The sequence below is a fragment of the Mustela nigripes genome, chromosome 2 (genome assembly GCF_022355385.1).
Source record: "Mustela nigripes isolate SB6536 chromosome 2, MUSNIG.SB6536, whole genome shotgun sequence".
NCBI classification, from domain to species: Eukaryota; Metazoa; Chordata; class Mammalia; order Carnivora; family Mustelidae; genus Mustela; species Mustela nigripes.
In genome coordinates, this window is record NC_081558.1 from 138,301,785 (window position 1) to 138,318,623 (window position 16,839).

Genomic DNA, 16,839 nt, shown 5'->3' on the forward strand with positions numbered 1-16,839 from the left:
AAAGAAAGAAAGAAAGAAAGAAAGAAAGAAAGAAAGAAAGAAAGAAAGAAAAGAATCTAGTTCCACACAAAAAATAATAAGCATCAGAAATAAAAACTACATACATATTTTATAGGTGAATATAAAAATTTTTTTCTTAGTATTTAAATCTTTTAAAAATATAATTGTTTAAAATAAAAATGATAATACCATAGTATGGGTTGTATAATACATGGAGAAGTAAAGAGCATGAGAACAATTGTACAAAAGCTGGGAGGTAAGAAACAGAAGTATACTTTGTAAGGTTCCTGTACTATATGTAAAGTCCTGTATTATCACTTGAAGGTTGAGTATAATAAATTAAAGATATATATTAAAACCCTAAAGCAACTATTAAAATAACAAAACAAAGAGTTATGGCTAAAAACCAAAAAAGGAGGAAAAATGGAATCATAAAAAATTTTCAATCCAAAAAGCAAAAGGGAACATAGAACAGATACGATAAATAGAAAGTAAACAGTCATGATAGATTTAAATTCAAACATATCAATAATCATATTAAATGCAAATAGTCTAAGTAACCCAATTAAAAAGTACAAAGATATCAAGTTGAATAAAAATAAACCAGGCCCCAATCATATGCTGCCTAAGAGATTTACTTTAAAATGTAAAGACACAAGTCAAAACAAAAAGGATTGAAAAAGATATACCAAAAGATATAATACTAATCTGAAGAAAGGTGGACTAGCTATATTAATATCAGACAAAATAGATTTCAAGGCAAAGAGTATTACTAGGGTCACATGCACTCATGTCATATTGCTAAAAGCATCAATTTATCCTAAGACATAACAAATCTAAATATTTATATGTTTCATAACAGAGCTTCAAAATGCATGAAGCAAAAACTGGTAGAATTATAAGGAAAAATCCATAATTATATTTGGAGAATTTAATACATCTCTTTTATTATCAATAAAATAAAGATATAGAGAATCTGTAATGATATAGAGGACTAGAATAGTATTAACAACTAACTTGCTAAAATTGACATTTATAAATATTTCTACCTAAGGACTTCTGGGAAAGATGGTAGAGTAGCAGGACCCTAAACTTACCTCATCCCATGGATAGAACTATAGATAACAGTCACATCAATGTAAATAACACAGAAAGTGACCTGAAGAGTGGCAACAACTAAATGTAGAAAAGAGGCCCCATCAAAGAGGGTAGGAAGGGCAGAGAGGATGTCAGGGGCTAAACCCCAGGGTCTGTCTACCATAGGGAGGGAGCCACAGGTGTGGAAAAGGGAGAGAAACAGACTATTATGCTGGGAAGCCCACATGAAGAAGACAAATCCTCATAACATTTGGCTTTGAAAATCAGAGAGGCTGGATTTCATGAGTTCTTACAACAAGCAGGCATAAAACCTGAAACTTTACAAATCATCAGGCTCAGCTCTGGAAGAGCTCACAGGAAGATAGGAAACTGAGTCCCTGCCCTTAAAGAGACAGCACAAAAACCAGCCCATCGAAATACAGCATAGAAACAGGAGTTTGAAAAACACTTGCTTCAGTTCTGGTGCTGCTAGTCCTCTCCCAGAAGACTAGCACAAACCTTGCCAACACCATGTCTCAACTACACATTTTTTAGGGCCTCATTACTGGTGGCAACATCAGCTGGTTGACCCTGGCAGAGGATGCACACACCTTGTTAGAGTTGCATGCCCCACTCATGAGCACTCTGTGGAGTGGCCCTAACCTGCCCCCATCTTGGGAGTGGCTGTGCATTCCCTGTTGAAAATAACCTGTGCCACCTTATTAAAAGTGCATGCCCTGCCCACTACTTTTAACAGCAAGAAATGTAGCTGACTTTTCCTTTCTAACACAGAGAAGCAGACAGAGAGAGTTAGACAAAATGAGAAGAGAGAGGAATATGTCCCAAATGAAAGAACAGAACAAAATCATAGCAAAAGACATAAGCAAAATGGAGATAAATAATATGCCTGATAGAGAATTTAAAGTAGTAAGCATAAAGATACACACTGCTCTTAAGAAAAGAGTGCAGACATCAGTAAGACCCCTACCAAAGAGATAAAAAAAAAAGAACTAATCAGAGATAAAGAACACAATGATTGACATTAAAAATACACTCATGTAATAAATAGCAAGCTAAAGAAGCAGAAGAATGAATTATTGACCCAGAGTACAGAGTAATGCAAAGTAATCAAGCTGAGCAAAGGAGAAAAAATTTAAGCAAAATGAGAATAGATTTAGAGAACTCCATGACTCTATCAAGCCTAATAAGATTTCCATTATAGGGATCCCATAAGAAGAAAAAAGGGTGGCAGAAATTTATTTGAAGAAATAATAGCTGAAAAACTTCCGGAATTGGGGGAAGGAAACAGAAATTCAGATCCAGAGGCACAGAGATTCCCCCAATAAAATCAATCTAAGGAAGTCCACCAAGACAAATAGTAGTAATTAAAATGGCAAAAAGTAGGATAAAGAAAAAAAAATTTAAGTTTTCAGGAGAAAAGAAGATAGTTACATAAAAAGAAAACCCCTAAGGCTATCAGCAGGTGTTTCAGAAGAAAGTTTGCAGGCCAGGAGGGAATAGTATATTCTACTCAAAATGCTGAATGGTAAAAATCTGCAGCCAAGAATGCCTGGGTGGCTCAGTGGTTAAGCCCCTACCTTCAACTCAGGTCATGATCCCAGAATCCTGGGATTGAGTCCTGCATTGGGTTCCTTGCTCAGCAGGAAGCCTGCTTCTCTCTCTGCCTCTGCCTGCCACTCTGCCTGCTTGTACTCTCTCTCTCTCTCTCTCTTTCTCTCTCTCTCTCTCTCTGACAAATAAATAAATAAATAAAATCTTTTTAAAAAAATCTTCAGCCAAGAGTATTTTATTCAGCAGGGATATCATTCACAATAGAGGAAGAGATAAAGAGTTTCCCAGACAAACAAAAGTTAAGGGAATTCATGACTAAACCAGCCCCAAATGTCAAGGAGGACTCTCAGTGGAAAACAAAAACCACAATTAAGAGTAAGAAAAATAGGAAGCACAAAAGCAGTAAAAATAAGTATACATACAAAGCTCAGTCAAGGGATTCACAAAGTAAAAGGATGTAAAGTATGACAACATATACATAAAAAATGTGAGGAGAAGAAGAGTAAAGAATGGGCTCAAAACTTAAGTGACTAACAACTTAATATAGACTACTATATGTAAAAGCTGTTATATACAACCTAATCATAACCACAAATAAAAAACCAGGAATATATATGCAAAAATTAAAGAGAAAAGAATCTACAGTTTGGCGATTGTGGACATTGCTGCTATGAACAGTGGGATACAGGTGGCCTTCCTTTTCCTTACATCTGTATCTTTGGGGTAAATATCCAGTAGTGAAATTACAGGGTCATAGTGTAGCTCTATTTTTAATTTTTTTGAGGAATCCCCACACTCTTTTCCAAAGTGGCTGCGCCAACTTACATTCCCACAAACAGTGTGGGAATCCACATCCACTCCAACACTTTTTGTTTCCTGTCCTGTTGATTTTGGTGATTCTAACTGGTGTAAGGTGGTACCTCAAAGTGGTTTTGATTTGAATTTCCTTGAAGGCTAGTGATGATGAACATTTTTTTCATGTGTCTGTTAGCTATTTGTGTGTCTTCTTTGGAGAAGTGTTTGTTCATGTCTTCTGCCCATTTTTTGACATGATTATCTGTTTTGGGGGGGTATTGAGTTTCCACAATCACCAAACTGTGGAAAGAGCCAAGATACCCTTTAACAGATGAATGGATAAAGAAGATGTGATCCATATATACGATGGAATATTACACAGCCATCAGAAAGGATGAATACCCAACTTTTGTATCAACATTGATGTGACTGGAGGAGATTATACTGAGTGAAATAAGTTAAGCAGAGAAAGTCAATTATTGTATGGTTTCACTTACTTGTGGAGCATAAGGAATAACACGGAGGACATTATGAGAAAGAAAGGAAAAGCCAATTGGGGGAAATTGGAGGGGAGATGAAGCATGAGAGACTGTGGACTCTGAGAAACAGAGCCTGGTGGTGGGTATTAAGGAGGGCACATATTGCATGGAACACTGGGGGTGGTACATAAACAATGAATCTTGGAACACTGAAAAAAAATAAAATTAAATTAAGATGTTTAAAAAAAGAGAGAGAGAGAAGGAAAGGCATCCAAGCATATCACTAAAGAAAGCCAACTTATGGTGAGAGAAGAAAGCAAAAGAAAGGAACAGAGATCCACAAAACCAAACACAAAACAAATAACAAAATGGCAATAAATACAATAAATACATACCTACCAGTAATTACTTTAAATATAAAGGACTAAATGACTCAATCAAAAGACAGAGGGTAACAAAATGGATTAAAAAATAAGACCTATCTCCTAGCCTCAGCAATCCAACAACAAAAAGAAATTAAAGGCATCCAAATCGGCAAAGAAGTCGTCAAACTCTCACTCTTTGCTGATGATATGATACTATATGTGGAAAACCCAAAAGGCTCTACTCCAAAACTGCTAGAACTTGTACAGGAATTCAGTAAAGTGTCAGGATATAAAGCCAATGCACAGAAATTAGTTGCATTTCTTTACACTAACAACAAGACAGAAGAAAGAGAAATTAAGGAGTCAATCCCATTTACAATTGCACGCAAAACCATAAGATACCTATGAATAAACCTAACCAAAGAGGCAAAGAATCTATACTCAGAAAACTCTGAAGTACTCATGAAAGAAATTGAGGAAGACACAAAGAAATGGAAAAATGTTCCATGCTCATGGATTGGAAGAGCAAATATTGTGGAAATGTCTATTCCACCTAAAGCAATCTACACATTTAATGCAATCCCTATCAAAATCCCATCCACTTTTTTCCCAAGAAATAGAAAAATAATCCTAAAATTTAGCGGAAAAGCTTTCAGTTTTTCTCCATTGAGAATGATATTTGCGGTGGGTTTTTCATAGATGGCTTTGATGATATTGAGGTATGTGCTCTCTATCCCTATGCTTTGAAGAGTTTTGATCAGGAAGGGATGCTGTACTTTGTCAAATGCTTTTTCAGCATCTATTGAGAGTATCATATGGTTCTTGTTCTTTCTTTTATTGATGTGTTGTATCACATTGACTGTACCCACGGGGATAAAAATATATGTTTATAAAAAATAAAAAATTAATCTTAAAATTTATATGGAACCAGAAAAGACCTTGAATAGCCAAAGGAATATTGAAAAAGAAAACCAATGTTGGTGGCATCACAATTCCAGACTTCAAGCTCTATTACAAAGCTGTGATCATCAAGACAGTATGGTACTGGCACAAAAACAGACACATAGATCAATGGAACAGAATAGAGAGCCCAGAAATAGACCCTCAACTCTACGGTCAACTAATCTTTGACAAAGCAGGAAGGAATGTCCAATGGAAAAAAGACAGCCTCTTCAACAAATGGTGCTGGGAAAATTGGACAGCCACATGCAGAAAAATGAAATTGGACTATTTCCTTACACCACACACAAAAATAGACTCAAAATGGATGAAGGACCTCAATGTGAGAAAGGAATTCATTAAAATCCTTGAGGAGAACACAGGCAGCAACCTCTTCAACCTCAACCACAGCAACTTCTTCCTAGGAACATCGCCAAAGGCAACAGAAGCAAGGGCAAAAATGAACTATTGGGACTTCATCAAGATCAAAAGCTTTTGCACAGCAAAGGAAACAGTTAACAAAACCAATAGACAACTGACAGAATGGGAGAAGATATTTGCAAATGACCTATCAAATAAAGGGCTAGTATCCAAAATCTATAAAGAGCTTAGCAAACTCAACACCCAAAGAACAAATAATCCAATCAAGAAATGGGCAGAGGACATGAACAGACACTTCTGCAAAGAAGACATCCAGATGGCCAACAGAGACATGAAAAAATGCTCCACATCACTCGGCATCAGGGAAATACAAATCAAAACTACAATGAGATGCCACCTCACACCAGTCAGAATGGCTAAAAATAACAAGTCAGGAAATGACAGATGCTGGCGAGGATGCAGAGAGGGGAACCCTCCTACACTGTTGGTGGGAATGCAAGCTGGTGCAACCACTCTGGAAAACAGTGTGGAGGATCCTCAAAAAAACTGAAAATAGAGCTACCATATGACCCAGCGATTACACTACTGGGTATATATCCTAAAGATACAAACATGGTGCTCTGAAGGGGCACATGCACCCGAATGTTTATAGCAGCAATGTCCACAATAGCCAAACTATGGAAAGAACCTAGATGTCCATTAACAGATGAATAGATAAAGAAGATGTGGTGTATATATATACAATGGAACACTATGTAGCCATCAAAAGAAATGAAGTCTTGCCATTTGTGACAACATGGATGGAACTAGAAAGTCTTATGCTTAGCAAAATAAGTCAATTGGAGAAAGACAACTATCATATGATCTCCCTGATATGAGGAAGTGGAGATGCAATGTGGGGGGTTTGGGGGGTAGGAAAAGAAATAATGAAAGAAAATGAGATCTGGAGGGTGACAAACCATAAAAGACTAAATCTCAAAAAATAGACTGAAGGTTGCGGGGGGAGGGGGGACGGGAGAAGGTGGTGGGGATATGGACATTGGGGAGGATGTGTGCTATGATGAGTGCTGTGAAATGTGTAAACCTGGTGATTCACAGACCTGTACCCCTGGGGATAAAAATACACTACATGTTTATTTAAAATTTTAAAATTAAAAAAAAAATAAGACCCATCTATATGCTGCCTACAAGAGACTCACTTTAGACCTAAAGACACCTGCAGATTGAAAGTGAGGGGATGGAGAAATATTCATCATGCAAATGGATGTGAAAATAAAACTAGGGTAGCAATGACTTTAAAAAATTGACTTTAAAACAAAGACTGTAAAAAGAGACATAAAAGGACACTATATAATCATAAAGGAAACCATCCAATGAGAAGACATAACAATTGTAAAGATTTATACAGCCAACATGGAAGCACCCAAATACATAAAACAGATAATAACAAATATAAAGGAACTAATCGATAGTAATACAATAATAATAGAGGACTTTAACATCCCACTTATATCAATGAATAGATCAATGAAACAGAAAATAAATAAGGAAACACTGGCTAACACATTGGATCAGATGGATTTAACAAATATATTCAGAACATTCCATCCTAAACCAGCAGAGTACACATTCTTTTCAAGTACACACAGAACATTCTCCAGAACAGATCACATATTAGGTCACAAAACAAGTCTCAACAATTTCAAAAAATCAAAGCTATACCATGCATCTTTTCTGATCACAATGCAGTGATACTAAAAATCAACCACAAGAAAAAATCTGGAAAGAGCAAACATACACAGAGGTTAAAGAGCAAGCTGCTAAATAATGAATGGGCCAACAAGAAATCAAAGGGGAAATCAAAAAATACATGGTGACAAATAAAAATCAATAAACAGTTCAAAGCTTTGGGATAGAGCAAAGAGAGTCTAAGAGGGACGTTTATATCAATATAGACCTACCTCAAGAAGTAAGAAACATCTCAAACAATGTAACTTACACAAAGAGAAGCTAGAAAAAGAACAAACAAAACCCAAATCCAGGAGAAGGAAGGAAACAGTAAAAATCAGAGCAGAAATAAATGATATGGAAACAAAGAGAACAATAAAACAGATCAATGAAATCACAAGCTGCTTCTTTGAAAAGATCAACAAAATGTATAAACCTCTACCTGGACTCATCAAAAAGAGAGAGAGAGAGAGAGAGGGAGGGAGAAAGAGAACTCAAATAAACAAAATCAGAAATGAAGAGGAGGAATTACAACCAATACCACAGAAATACAAGGATTATAAGAGAATATTATGAAGAATTACATGCCAACAAACTGGACAACCTAGAAGAAACGGATAAATTCCCAGAAATATATCACCTACCCTCCTGAAGCAGGAAGAAATAGAAAATTTGAACAAACTTATTACCAGTAATGAAATTGAATCAATAATCAAAAAACTCCCAAAAAACAAAAGTCCAGGACCACAAACCTTCACAGGTGAATTTTGCCAAACATTTAAAGAAAAGTTAATACCTATTCTTCTCAAACTTTTCCAAAAAATGGAAGAGGAAGGAAAACTTCTAAATTCATTCTATGAGGTCAGTATTACCCTGATACCAAAATCAGACAAAGTTGTCCCTGGAAAAGAGAACTACAGGCCAATATCTCTGATAGACATGGAAGAAAAAATCCTCAAAAAAATAGTACCAAACTGAACCCAACAATACATTTAAAAAATCATTCACCATGATACAGTGGGATTTCTTCCTAGGTTACAAACAAGTGTTGCTCAATATTCACAAATCAATCAACATGAAATATCACATTAACCAAAGAAAGGACAAAAACCATATGACCATTTAAGTAGATGAAAAAAAAAAGCACTTGACAAAGTACAATATCCATTCATGATTTTAAAAACCTTCAACAAAATAGGTTTATAGGTTTAGAGGGAATACACCTCAACATAATAAGGGCCTTACATGAAAAACCTAAAGCGAACATCATACTCCTTAGTGAAGAGCTGAAAAGCTCTGATTTTCCCCTAATGTCAGGAATAAAACAAGGATGTCCACTCTCACCACTTCTTTTAAACACAGTACTAGAAGTCCTACCCACAGCAATCAGACATCAAAAATAAATAAAAGACACCCAAATCAGTAAGGAAGAAATAAAACTTTCACAATTTGTAGATAACATTATACTACATAAAGCAAAATTCAAAGGAACACACATGCCTCTGTGTTTATGGCAACATTATTTACAATAGCTAAGATATGGAAAGAGCCCAAGTGTCCATTAATAGAAGAATGGATAAAGATGTGGTGTATGTGTGTGTATACACACACAATGGAATATTAAGCAGCCATAGAAATGAAATTTTGCCATTTACTACAGTATGGATAGAGCTAGAGAGTATGATGCTAAGCAAAATAAACCAGAGAAAGATAAATACCATATGATTTCACTCATATGTGGAATTTAGGAAACAAAACAAATGAGCGGAGGTGGGAGGAGGGAAGAGAGACAAATCAAAAACAGATTCTTTTTTTTTAAAATATTTTATTTAGTTATTTGACACAGTGAGAGAGGGAACACAAACAGAGGGAGAGGGAGAAGCAGGCTTCCCCCCGAGCAGGGAGCCCAATGCGGGGCTTGATCCCTGGACCCTGGGATCATGACCTGAGGCAAAGGCATATGCTTAATGACTGAGCCACCCAGGCACCCCCCAAAAACAGACTCTTAACTATAGAGAACAAACTGATGGTTAACAGAGGTGTGAAATAGGTGTTGGGATTAGGGGGTTGAGAGTACACTTATCTTGATGAGCACTAAGTAATACATGGAAGTGTTGAGTCACTATATTGTACACCTGAAATGAATACAACACTGTAAGTTAACCACGCTGAAATTAAAAATTTTTAAATTAAAAACCTTAAAAAATTATGGGGCACCTGGGTGGCTCTGTGGGTTAAGGCCTCTGTCTTCAGCTCAGGTCATGATCTCAGGGTCCTGGAATCGAGTCCTGCATCAGGCTCTCTGCTCAGCAGGGAGCCTGCTTTCTCCTCTCTCTGCCTGCCTCTCTGCCTACTTGTGCTCTCTGTCTGTCAAATAAATAAATAAAATCTTTTAAAAATAAAATAAAATTCTACCTAAGAATAGCAGAACACCTACCCATTCTTTTCAAGCACCGAAGGAACAAAGGAATATGTATCAAGATGATCATATTCAAGACTATTAAAAAAAAATCCCAATAACTTTTTAAAAATCCAAATCATATTAAAATATGTTCTTTAGTCCCATTGGTATAAAATTAGAAATTAATAACAGTGAGATTTCTAGAATATCCTCAAAGATTTGTGCGAGATTGCTAATGGCAACTTGAAATTCCCAAATACCTACCAAAAGGTAAATAAGCACCCCTTCTGCCCATGGACACCGCTGAGTAAACATTGTTAAGTCTCCCCTCCCATCGCTGTCATGTCTAAGTCAGAGTCTCCCAAACAGCCTAGCTGTGGAAGCTCTTCATTGGAGGTCTGAGCTTTGAAACAACCGATGAGAGTCTGAGGAGCCATTCTGAGCAATGGGGAATACTTACGGGCCATGTGGTAATGAGAGATCCAAACACCAAGTGCTCCAAAGGCTTTGGGTTTGTCACATATGCCACTGTGGAGGAGGTGGATGCAGCCATGAATGCAAGGCCACAAAAGGTGATGGAAGAGTTGTGGAACCAAAGAGGTCTGTCTCAAGAGAACATTCTCAAAGACCTGGTAAAAGATTTTTGTTGGTGGCATGAAAGAAGACTGAAGAACATCATCTAAGAGATTCTTTCAAACAGTGTGGGACCATCAAAGTGATTGAGATCGTGACTGACCGAGGTAGTGGCAAAAAGAGGGGGTTTACTTTTGTAACATTTGATGACCATGACTCTGTAGACAAGATTGCCATTCAAAAATACAATACTATGAATGGCCACAACTGTGAGGTAAGGAAAGCACCATCTCAGCAAGAGATGGCTAGTGCTTCATCCAGCCAGAGAGGTCAAAGTGGTTCTGGAAACTTCAGTGGTGGTTGTGGAGGAAACTTCAGTGGTCAAGATGGCTTTGGTGGCAGTCGAGGTGGTGGTGGATATGATGGCACTGGGGATGGCTATAATGGATTTGGTAATGATGGAAACAACTTTGGAAGTGGTGGAAGCTATAATGATTTTGGCAATTACAACAATCAATCATCAAGTTTTGGACCCATGAAAGGAGGAAATTTTGGAGGCAGAAGCTCTGGCCCTTATGGTGGTGAGAGCCAATACTTTCCCAAGCCACAAAACCAAGGTGACTATGGTGGTTCCAGCAGCAGCAGTAGCTACAGCAGTGGCAGAAGGTTTTAATTACTGCCAGGAAACAGCTTACCAGGAGAGTAGAGCCAGAGAAGTGACAGGGAAGCTACAAGTTACAAGAGATTTGTGGACTCAGCCAAGCATAGTGGTGGCAGGGACTAGCTTCTACAAAGAAGACATGTTTTAGACAATACTTATATGTATGGGCAAAAAACTTGAGAACTATATTTTTGACTAATTGTATAACAGGTTATTTTAGTCTCTGTTCTGTGCAAAGTGTAAAGCATCCCAACAAAGGGCTTAAATGTAGATTTATTTTTTTGCATCCATGCTGTTGATTGCTAAATGTAACAGTCTGATCATGATGCTGAATAAATGTGTCTTTTTAAAAAAAACTGAATAAGCAGATTGCAATATATCTATACACTGGAGTACTATTCAACAATAAAAAGAATGAAGATGAAACCATATGATAATTGACTGTCTCTGCTTGACTTATTTCACTCAGCATAATCTCTTCCAGTCCCATCCATGTTGATACAAAAGTTGGGTATTCATCCTTTCTGATGCAGGTGTAATACTCCATTATATATATGGACCATATCTTCTTTATCCATTCCTCTGTTGAAGGGCATCTTGGTCCTTTCCACAGTCTGGCGACTGTGGTCATTGCTGCTATGAACGTTGGGGGTACAGGTGGCCCTTCTTTTCACCACATCTGTATCTTTGGGGTAAATACCCAGTAATGTAATTGCAGGGTCACAGAGTAACCTTATTTTTAATTTCTTAAGGAATCTCCACATTGTTTTCCAAAGTGGCTGCACAAACTTGTATTCCCACCAACTTGTGGAGCATAAGGAGACAGTGGGAAATGGAGAGGAGAAGTGAGTTGAGGAAATCAGAGGGGGAGATAAACTATGAGAGACTGTGGACTCTGAGAAACAAACTGAGGGTTTTGGAGGTGAGCGTAGTAGGGAGTTGGGTGAGCCTGGTGGTGGGTATTAAGGAGGGCACGTATTGCATGGACACTGGGTGTGGTGCATAAACAGTGAATTTTGGAACACTAAAAAAATTTTTCATTAAATTTTAAAAAAAAATCATGACACACAGTTTTTATACTCTTACCCAATGAAGGACTTTGTAATCTGAGATTGTATTTAGATTTTTCACTAGAGCCAAAGATGGACTAGCTAAATAATCAAATCAATATATCTTACAGAAATTAAATGAATACACATAAAACTACAATTAAAATGTCAACTGACAAATATTTGTAATCTACATTTTTATAATTAACAGATGTTTTCATTAACTTTTTATGTAGTTGAGATATTTGTCAAATTATTGAAATTTTTAGTTTGACAGTAAAGACTTTTCTGATAAATTTAAAAGATATAATTGTTTTTTCAAATGTAATTACATCATTTTATTTTCAAAGATTTTAAGTAGTAAATAAAGAAGCTTATGTCACTGGTTTCTAAGGTGAATAAAATAAATTTGGACACTAAAAGAAAAAAAAAGAATGAAGTTGAGCTATATACATAGATGAATCTCAAAATAATTTTGCTGAGTCAAAAAAGCCAGACCAAAAAAAGAATATACACTCTATGATTCCATTTATATGAAGTTTTAGGAAATTCAAACTAATCTAAAGTTATAGAAAGCAGATCAGTGATTACTTGAGGATGGAGAAGAGGGTTATGGAGGAAGAACCTTCTAAAGGAATGAAGCTCTAACTGTAAAACTTCAGACATTAGCCATCTGGAAGGGAAAACATTTGAGGATTCAGGGTTCTTTTCCTTCTCTTCAAATTCAGTCCCTTGTCTGGGAGGCTTTCCTCAGCTAACACTTAGAATTGTGTCTCTGGCTCTCTCTGTTTCTGAAGATGCCATTAAATGAGAGAGGAAACGCACAGAAAATTAGGGAAAATAAAAATGCAGCAAAAGCAAATGTCATGAACAGCTGTAGTTCTTCATTTAGGTTTATTTCTGTGGCACAAGGAAGATATTAGCAAAGATGTAGAGAAGGGGGAACACTGTTGGTGGAAATACAAGCTGGTACTGCCACTCTGGAAAACAATATAGAGGTTCCTCAAGATGTTAAAATAGAGCTACCCTATGGCCCAAAACTTGCATTTCTAGGTATTTATCAAAAAGATACAGATATAATGAAAAGAAGGGGCACATGCACCCTGATGTTCATAGCAGCAATGTTCACAATAGCCAAACTGTGGAAGGAGCCCAGATGTCCTTCAACAGATGAATGGGTAAAGAAGATGTGATTCATATATACAATGGAATAGTACTCAGCCATCAGAAAGGATGAATAGCAACCATTTGCATCGACATGGATGGAACTGGAGGGGATTATGCTAAGTGAAAAAATCAAGTAGAGAAAGACAATTATCATATGGTTTCACTCATATGTGGAACATAAGGAATCGGACAGAGGGACCATAGGAAAAGGGAGGGAAAACTGAATGCGAAGAAATCAGAGAAGGGAGAGAAACCATGGGAGACTCTGGACTTGGGGAAACAAACTGAGGATTACAGAAAGGAGGAGGGTGGGGGGATGGGGTGACCGGATGATGGAGATTGAGGGCATGTGTTGTGAATGAGCGCTGGGTGTTATACACAACTAATGAATCGTTGAACACTACATCAAAAACTAATGATGTACTATATGTTGGCTAACTGAACATAATAATTTTAAAAATTATTTTTAAATTTTTTAAAATTTAAAATTTAGTTACTTATAAAATTTTAAAATTTTTAAAATTGGTTTTTAATTCATTTTCCTTATACCACAGTAACTGTAAGAGTCCGGACACATTTTTGTCAACCCTTGATTATGAATTGCCCAACTTAAAATAATTGCATTATGTGTCTCTAAATTGGAGTCATAAAAATGTGGGGGTTACATACAGGTCTTACTAAGAGCAGCCAGTTTGAAGAACAAAAGATGAGGAGCATTTAATAATACCTCATGCAAGGAAGATGGACTCATCTTCAAATGCAACTCAAGCCCCAGTGCAGGAATGGTGCTGCTAAGAAAGCATTGGCCCTGAGCTGGGAACTCAGTTTCTTTGCAAAGATTGAATCACTAGGTTCCCTGGTGACTGATCACAAAATCATAAGGTGCTGACATCTGAAATCCATGAAACTCATAATGGTGCTGAGGGATGGGGCAAACACTCACTCGACCAGCTGTTCCCATGGGGTCCTTCTCAACGTTCCTGATCTAATGCTTGGAGGTGCCTCCTCTGGGATCTAACCAGTACGTATTCATTTCTACAAGTCAATTACAAGCAAATCCATCTTTTATGCAAATCTTTAGCAAGCACAGAAGTTCTCAAGGTATGAACCTCTCTGTGTCTGAGTTCCAGAGGAGGCATGACTCTGTATCACTTCTCTACTGTGTGTTTTAATTATTAAAAACCATTTTCAAAGCGCTTTCCTCTTTCCTAGCCATCCCCTTATGTGGTCCTTACACAGCCCTGTAATGACAGCAATGCCAGTGTAACTGTTCCCATTTTACAGAGAAAGATCAGGCTCAGGGAGGTTGAGTGCTTTGCCTTTCATCTCACAACAAGCTGGCAGACACCTAACTGTTCAGCAAATGACAGCAATTTACTCTCTTTAATTCATCTTTGTTCCTTATAAATGATGCCAGTATTGAGAAATAGGCTAAACTGATTCTTTCTTCTACTTTTTGAAGTTGCTTATGTTATCATGTTGTGTGAGGAACATGTCAACGTCTATAAATGAAGAATAAAATTATAAATAAAGCTAAGCTTTTTGTGTCTAACAAAGAATTTTAAAAAATCACAATCTATAGCTCCTAGTAGAAGAAAGAGACAGGAAGGCATTTAGAAATAGTTTGCAACCGTACTGAGGATGGACAGGCAGTGGGAGAGGAGGCAAAAGGAAGAGGGACTTTCAAACACCCTAGGAAGTTGCTAGAGAAAACCAGCTAACACAAAGCAGGGAAAGTGAGGTGGCAAACTTTGCAGAACTCCCCAGGATTGAAGCTTTTGATGAATGAGTCAACACAGCTCATATACTAATTATAGTTGGACTTCTTTAGTATGCTTGTACGTATTTTCCTGAAATAAAAAGCATTTTTTTTCTAAAGATTTTATTTATTTATTTGACAGAGAGAAATCACAAGTAGATGGAGAGGCAGGCAGGGAGAGAGAGAGAGGGAAGCAGGCTTCCTGCTGAGCAGAGAGCCCGATGCGGGACTCAATCCCAGGACCCTGAGATCATGACCTGAGCCGAAGGCAGTGGCTTAACCCACTGAGCCACCCAGGCGCCCCTAAAAAAGCATTTTAAAATTGTTGTTTTTATAGTTCTTTTGGCTTTTATTATTTACTTAAACCCGTTGTCTGTCCAAAGACTTCTTGATTTCAACATTATTATTAAACCTGGGAGAGATTTGATTGGTGATTTATTTTGTAAAGGAACAAGACTGTGCTCCCCTCTGCCCCAAAAAGAGATCTTCTGGGTCCACAACGGGTCCCCTATTGCCCCTCTGTCTGGGAGACTGATGCTTCCTAACCTGTCCCTGCACAGTATAAAGCAGGTGCCATTGTGAATTTTTAACTAACAACTACTAGAAACAAGAAGCTTTCCTTTTCCTGAATTTCATGACTGTATCCATTTAACCATACCTTCATTTTTTTTAAACTAGCGATTTAAATAGTAGAAAGATAGAGAAAGGGGAACCTAAAAGATTAAAAGGGAAAGAAGCTTTTCATAACTTATCAATACATGAGCACCAGCCCCAGGATCCTTTTAATAAAACACTGGGTTTAGCAATGTTGTGGCAAAGCACATACCAACCATAACAACAATGTTCTGTCCTTGTGGGAGAACATGGAGCTCCTGACCCACCATCTGCTGTTTCTTCCAGCACCACCGATGGATCACTGCTTACTCACACACGTTCTTGCAGAGATGGAGGAAAAACTACTCTGAGATGGCTGCCTGGATTTAGGATTTAGATTTAGGGTTGGCCCACTTCATGGGACCAGTTGACTGGACTGCACAGGGACTGTGATAGGTCCTGACTCCTCAGTCTCATGATCCCATCAGCTGAGCTTCAACAAGTCTACCTTACCCAAAGTGTATTATAAGTTCCTGATCAGAAACAGAGCCTGAGAATGTGTCTAATAAAGGGACCAGATGATCATTCAACATGTACAGAAGAAAAGTGTATCCTGGGATTTCTCTTGGGACAGGGCAAGTTTCAGAGCCAAGGGGCTTTCTCAGCTAACTCTAGCCACAGCTGCCAGAGGCCTCCACCTGCCAAGGCTTGGCCAGTCTCGGATGCTCCTGAGAACTTATCCACCCCTAGAGGGCAGGGAGGCCTCTGGAGAGAAGTGGTCATAACTGTCTGTCTGATATTTTCCCAAATCACTCAGAAAATAATAAATTATGTCCACCTGCAGGGAAACAGCTTGGCCTCCAGGGCCTCAGGGTGCAGCACAAGAGAAAAATGCAAAATGGTACTTATAGTTGAAACATCATTAAAGTCTGTTTACACATTTTCAAACATACGTTGTTAAATATTTTTTAAAAAGAAAGCTTCAGAACAGCATGAAGCATATTATCCCATGAATGCAAATTTTTAAATGTTTATTTAAATTAGTAGAAGCACAGGGAAAAAATATGAAAGAATATGCCATAAACTATTTTAAAATTATGACCAAATTATGAAAGACTTTCTTTTTCTAAATTGTACACTTCTGAATAATTTTGTCTACTACGAGCATACATTTTTTTTGAAAACAGAAGACAAGAATGAGTCTTTTAAATCAAGTCAAGCCTTGGAAGAATATTTAATAACATGGAAATTTTTCATGAAAAAAAAATCAGATAATATAACAGTATATCGAGTATGGTA

The 16,839-nt window shown here is 37.3% G+C and overlaps 1 protein-coding gene and 1 pseudogene across 3 annotated transcripts in view; one reads left to right on the forward strand and one right to left on the reverse strand.

Moving 5' to 3' along the window:
• KCNAB1 (potassium voltage-gated channel subfamily A regulatory beta subunit 1) overlaps positions 1-16,839 on the reverse strand; it is a 402,759-nt gene that overhangs the window by 324,197 nt on the left and 61,723 nt on the right. The gene's annotated exons all lie outside the window — the stretch shown is intronic.
• LOC132010126 (heterogeneous nuclear ribonucleoprotein A1-like) lies at positions 10,080-10,983 on the forward strand (annotated as a pseudogene).